This window comes from Opisthorchis viverrini, assembly GCF_000715545.1.
Source record: "Opisthorchis viverrini unplaced genomic scaffold opera_v5_50, whole genome shotgun sequence".
Taxonomy (NCBI): Eukaryota; Metazoa; Platyhelminthes; class Trematoda; order Opisthorchiida; family Opisthorchiidae; genus Opisthorchis; species Opisthorchis viverrini.
In genome coordinates this window covers 1,930,366-1,936,420 of record NW_008751706.1, presented here as the reverse complement: position 1 = coordinate 1,936,420, position 6,055 = coordinate 1,930,366, and positions in this window count along the sequence as shown.

Below are 6,055 nucleotides of genomic sequence, written 5' to 3'. Positions count from 1 at the left end.
ACCCTCGTTTATGCGACGGTGACGCCTAAGTTTACGCGCACCATCCGACTATGCTGTCAGAAAACGGAGGTGAGACCGCCGAGCGCCTCCTGTTTATTGATCTGATCGCGCAACTATCCCTCATCTGTATTCTATGACACCTTTTACCACCCATGGGCTCGAGCAAACCGGTTTTCCCCGGCAGTTTGAAGGCAGCTATACGAAATCAACCGCCCTTGTTTTTCCGATTATCTACCTCACCATTCTTACATTGTTCGGTTAATGACTAATTGGGCGCTGGTAAGCCAGAGTTGCTTGGGTCTTACTGCTTTATTGGCATTCACGATTACTTTGTCGACCATATCTGCTGGAGGGCAGATGGACGATACCTTGCCGAGTCTGCTTCCTATGTGAGGATGGGCCAACTTCGTAGACATCTCGAATAGCAGCGGTCGTTTGATATTACAAAGGCAGCAGTGTTTGTGTACACACAGATGGTTTGGCTTAAGCCGAGTGTCTCCAAATTTTGGCCATTTGGATGTTCTGCGGCTGACTGGAAAATGGAGCCGGATCATGCACTTCCACCCCCCCCCCCTACAGTGCTCAGCATCCTTAACTCTACCCGGTAACACCAACTCCACGCAACAGTTCTAATGAGGTGAATCCCAAACAGGAGCAGTGGAATTCGGCCATCCAATTCTGACGTCAGTAGTGAGGTTTTTTTACCCAGATTTCGTACTGTATGCTGAATTGGTTTATGCCAAGCATTCTACGGCTGTTCCGACCGTATTGGAAATCATCAGCACAAATCTCCGGTTTCGAACTCACGATTTCCTCGATAGGAACTGAAAACTTAACCATTCGGCTGCCAACACTGTGGTTGACTCGTATTTTGACTGGATTCTGTAACGACTTTTCAGATTGGAAGTTCACTCAGAATGACGTTGATATCTAACGAGGGAACGGTCTAGTATTGTTCTAACATACTACAAGTAATGTTGGATCACTAGCGTCCCTCCGAGGTTCAAAATGACCTGATTATCTCAGATGAGTCGAATTCCCAACCCAGCAGTCAGATGACCGTGCAAACTCCTTGGTGTAGTGTTCCGATAAGTCTCTGTTTTCTAGGATGCGTCACTCACTGAAGCAGTTCCACATTAAAAATCAGTCAAATTCTATTCGGCGGGTCCTAGGACTTGGGGAGAAATGCATTCGAGGCTTCTGGTGTAAGTTAACGGAGCCCGCGTGATGTGTCGTCAATGAGCGCGACCGGTACTTGAAGAGAACGTGAATCCGGACAGCTCTGCGTGAAAGGCGCCGCTCGCAACGTCATAGGGACTTAGAGGGAAGGAAGTCGTCCACCGTTCTCTTGAATGAGGCCACAAGTACAGGTCAATCACAGTGGGAAGAGCATCCATAGTATTCAGAGAAACCACTTCGTATGATACTTATTGCTTAGAAACAATACCTTTGATTTCCAAACACGGCATGAATTCACTGAAATGGGTGCAAAATTGATACTAAACGAGATCGTTCAGAACAAAACTACGGCAATTCATTGTGGATGATTGAAATAACGAGTCATTAGATCTGTAAAACTGCTATACTTGAAGCCGGTAAGAAGAACGCTTTAATGATGCGATCTACTGAAAGCCACGAACGCAGTGCCGACCTGGCTGCAAAGTCTTGCACCATTTGGAACAATGGTAGCTTCCGCCAACGGACAGTCCTGATCGATTGCAGTTCGAAACAGCTGTTACCGCACGAGAACCCCGTAAATGGGATGATGCGATGGTCATCTTTTTTTGGTTAGATAAAACTGAATGGTTTGGGAATAGGCTTGATTTCGTTGCAACATAACCATCACTCCTGGAAATGGGTATTGACTATAGTCAGGGTGAATTGTGTTATGTCCTTACCAGGAGCGGATGTCGGGACCAGTGTCCCGGGTCCAACAGCTCGGAATAACTAGGCATCATGTCGGTTGGACGAACCGGTATGGCGAACCAGCTATGGGCCGGAGTTTGCAAGTGTTTTCTTACTCCGGATTTTGTTTCTTCATCTATGGTGTTCTAGAAGGAAGACGTATAGTTCTCGCACAGCATAGGACCTGAATCAAAGCGATATCACATCATCCATTGTCCTTTCTGGTACTTGATTTATGTAACTAGTCGGGGAGACACAGAGGTCTGTTTGTCTTGTAATGAGGAGTACGGTACGACCGCGTTGGTTGTCCAACTGAACCGGATGTGTTAGTTGCACAGAAAGCGTGTCGGTACTATTCGGTGCCTGTAAACTAGACAGTATATTTTTATGGAGGAAACTACTCACGAGGTCGCTGAAAACTCGTCGACAGCCCACGACCGGTTTCGCCCTGCGATATCTCGAATATCGTGCCATCTGAATCATGAGGCGGCCTGTGTGCAGCACATTCAGTTGGAGGACATCATAAACGAGAGATTCAATCGAGTCTCCCGTGAAAACCAAGTTGATTTGCAAATGAATATTTCTCGAAAACCCGTCACTATGTTTAAAGCTGTGCTTACGACTAATAAGGATTTTTTGAAAAGCGGATGAAACTGCTGTCTGTACGCCATGTAGAGCAAGTCGGTGTGAAAAGAAGGATCACTAATTAATACGGTTTCTTTTTACATTCAGGTTCCTCAGTAGTACGCGGATAGGGATGGGAATAGCTCGATGGCTAAGCGTTACCGAGGCTTAAATTCGTGGTCCCAATCCAACGCTTACTTTTTGATTGCTCCTCTATATGTTGGTGCAGTCTGACAATATCGCCGCACTCTTCCAAGTTGCGTTGAAGCTATGAGCCGAAAGCCTACCACTGCTGGCGCTGGTCATCTCGCCGAGGTAGAATCAGGAAGCACCAGTTCAACCATAGTTCGATGTCTGACGAACTACGACGGTTGTCCGTAGTGTGTTCTGCTGTTCCATACGGATCCGAGTCGAATCACATGTAATCAGTAGGACCTCATCATGAAGCACCAGTTCAACCATAGTTCGATGTCTAACGAACTACGACGGTCGTCCGTAGTGTGTTCTGCTGTTCCATACAGATCCGAGTGGAATCACATGTAATCAGTAGGATCTCATCAATGCGTGATTGTATCACCTGTCTAACGTCTTTTCGGTTTTGCGAAAATGGCTCACCGCGTTGTGATCGTTTCAGATTAACCAGCAGGATTTCTCGTTCGTGTTTACTTTGTAGAGTTATCGAACTCAGAGGCTATCGCCAAGCAGTTTCGCATGATTGTGAGTATGAAACACTGTTTACTCTCGACGTTCAGGGGAAATCCAGATTTTGACTTATTTGGCTTGAAAAAAACCTTCCCCAACTAGTCGTAATATGCAACGTACCAGTCTGCATGCATGAACCGCTTGTTACGGTGTTCAGCAACTGTCTTGTTTGGTTTCTGTTGTGGCTCTCTCAAACCTGTTCGCAAGGTTGTCGTTTTACCCAGTAAACCGTCACTTCCATCGCCGCGAAAGTTCCTCATCGTTGCTGAACGTAGGTAGGTCTGTGGGATGTTACGAGAACGCAATGTCGTTGCCTGATGGGCTTGTGCTTGCAATAGACAGTTCTTTTACGTTTTGTTTTTATATGTAGCTCCAATTAGCCATTTCCATTGCAGTCCTACAATGAAGTCTTATGCTTATAGGCAGCCCAAAACCAAGTGTAGATGCCCCGGACCGCTAGTCGCTACTGAGTATTCGATGAGGCTACTCGATGCAGACATTCGAACCATCATGGGTGGATTTCACTTCATGCTTCCTCCGTTTGTTCCCTTCCTACGACAGAATGTCCGACACCACGGACCTTTTAGGTGATATCATTTGCTTGTATTGTCAGGTCACCGGTGCTCAAAACGGCTTAGTGGCGATTGCGGAATTCTGTGGTTCGAGCCCAAACCCGGCATCTCGCAATCTGGCCGTATCACAACCCTCGTGCTTCCTCCGGGCACCGAAAGGGTGTCACGACCGGACGATTATTTTTGTATCAAAATAAAATAACAGCCGACAGGGTGTACTTTTCGGTATGAGGAACTCGAAAGGTTGCAAATGAGGATAACGTTACCGCTTCAAAGTGTAACATTGATTTCCTCGGAGCAATCGGTCACAATGCTTATCTGCTTTTCAGCAGCAATGCTCTACACCTGCTTACTCTGTTCCTTAACATTTACTAGTAATATGAAGAGATTTTGAACTTTCAGTCGGTCGGTTCAATTTGTGTTGAAAAATCGAGAATCGCTGCACAGCTGTTTCGCTGCCATAAATCATCGTCAGTACGCATCTTCCCTAGGCTCTCGGGAGATCCGAATCAGTGACAGACTGCCAGGATTGACTGTTATGCAGTGTTTCGGGCGTTACATAGTACCACTCACCTTGACCACGCAGTTCATATCACGTGGCCATGTGTTGAACGGCTTCTCGATGGAGGGCTAATGCGAACTATGGGATATTTTCCTTTCTGAGTGGATTACTTTTAGCCTGGTGCTGAAGAGATTTTGTTCCAAGGACCGTAAATAAAAAAAACGGATTGAATTTATCTGAAATATGATGCGGCGCGCTTTGTATGTTGCAGTAATCCTCTGAAGAAGCGCTCACTGGGGTGAGATGGCCCAAGTGGTTAGAGCGCGAATTTACTGACCGGAAGGTCCGTGGTTCGAACCCGACCTCTGCCACTCGACTTTCCCTGTCTAGGTTTGGTCAACTTGGCACTATCCCAGCCCTCGTGCAACCTTCGGGTGGTATGGCAGTTAGACACCGAAAGGATGCTACAGGACGTATATCGCACCTCTATGAAAGAAGTCATGAGGTGGGAAGTATTACCCTAATCGGTGCAGAAACTAGAGTCCGTAGAAGAAGGTAAGGTTGAAGTTCCACATGATGGGGCGTGTGGTACTACTGAAGACTCGAGTAGTGTAATGGGGCTCCGGTTATCGAAATTGCCCTGGGGTTGTAAAGGAATGAAGTTCAAACTGACTGGTTTTTGCCCGGAGGTTGTGTTGATTGTACACCGGTGGAGATCACTTTCATCAATAAGTGCCAATGCAGAAATGCATCGAAAACCCATATACAGGGGACGCGAGGGTGGCTGGGGGATTGATCTCCATAGCGGATAGGTGGGAAGCGGGTAGTTTGTTGACAGACTCAAGGACGAGGCTCCAGTACCGACATTGGGGGGATAACTTGAAAAATCGTCTCTGTCCAAATGTCACATTATAGTGGTCGTCAATCTTAACGCACGACAGTCTTTTTGCAAACATTAGTTGTTTTAGAGCCATGAAGTTTGACTTGCTCACTGTCCAAAATGCTCCACTGACATCAACAACCCAGAAAAAGTTTTACTGAAGAGAATCTCCAATAAGACTCCCACGGTCAAGTGTTTGGTGATACATCGTCTATGAGACATTTATGAGAAACGACAGCTGCGCTGCTTCAGTCCTATTTTTGTGTCAATGGCAAAAGCAGAGCCACTTGCTTTGGCCAACTCGACTACCACTGTGGAATCCATGACGACCATCGACCTGGCATTCAGAGCATCGTTGAAGTTCAGGGCGCACGCCGCTGATACCCCATCTGATCGAGCTATCCCAGATGAAACCGGGGTAGTGTTGACGAAGGGGACGAATGAAGACAGGCTGTTGTACCCGATAAAAGAAGCAGTTGAAAGCAGGTATTTGGGTTTGGAGGTAACCCACCTGTGATGAACATGACTGATGCTCTATTCATTGCTCTATTCATTATTCTCTTGTTTTAATATTCCATATGCTGTACATATTCGCCAATTCGAATACATACGTGCTGGTTGCCACTCTTCGCTGAGTTCTGGATTTCTAGTTTGTCGGGTTGTACCGATATACGTACGAAACTTAATTACCACACCACCGCAGCAACTAACTCAGCGTAGACTATCATTCTGAAAACGGATGACCGACATATACAATAGCAATCATACTTGGGACGAAGAGACTGGACCTTACCGTGGTGTGACGGTTTGCGCACCTCAGCGATCCATTGAGCTATACTGGAGAGTGTCCCGCGACACTCACAGAGTCTC